This window comes from Echinops telfairi, unplaced genomic scaffold (assembly GCF_000313985.2).
Source record: "Echinops telfairi isolate 266 unplaced genomic scaffold, ASM31398v2 ScPeMD7_7436;HRSCAF=8474, whole genome shotgun sequence".
NCBI classification, from domain to species: Eukaryota; Metazoa; Chordata; class Mammalia; order Afrosoricida; family Tenrecidae; genus Echinops; species Echinops telfairi.
Window position 1 is genome coordinate 3,131,749 of NW_022111336.1, and position 778 is coordinate 3,132,526.

The following is a 778-nucleotide window of genomic DNA, read 5'->3' on the forward strand; positions in this document are numbered from 1 at the left end:
AGTCAGGTAGACCTGCCCTTGTGCGCTTGTGTGATTGTAATTCTTCATCAAAGTAGAAAGTCTTGTCTTTCTCCCAAAGTGGCTGGTGATTTTGAATTGCTGACCTTGAAGTTAGCAGCCCAATTTGTGACCTACTCTGCCACCAGGGCTCCTTCCCTTATGACCCCCTGTCCTATAATTTCTGCCTCTTTTCCTCAAGCCTGGCGTTCTTCAAACACATCAAACTCTTTTGTCCCTCAGGGAGGAACTTTGAACTTGCTGCTATCCTTGCCAGAAACACTGTTTTGAGAAACTATACAGCTCTCTCCCTCACTATGTTCAGGGTTCTGTTGAAAATGTCACCTCCTTTGAGAGGTATTCTTTGGAAATCCCATCTAAACTTGCATTACTGAATTCCGTCACTCTCAATCTCCTTAGCCTGCTTGGTTTCTCTTCAAAACATTGATCATCATCCTTTTGAATGCCTATATTAATTATTTTCACATTTGCCATTGGATTTCCAGGGACTAGAGCAGTACCTGGTGCATGGCATTTACTAAGCATTTGGTGAATAAGTGACTTATATTTTTGAACTCTGATCTTATTTGGATCCTCATGTTGCTGAGAAGTCATTTTAGTTACTTCCCATTTATCTTCTTTTTTGTTGTTGAGATATATAAGCATTATATTAAAGTCATCGAGAGCATGAGAGATAATACAATAATACAGTCAGGCATGTTACATAGTACCATTGCTCACCTCAGCCCAGCTTGGTGGTCCATGTGGAGAGAGGGGGAAG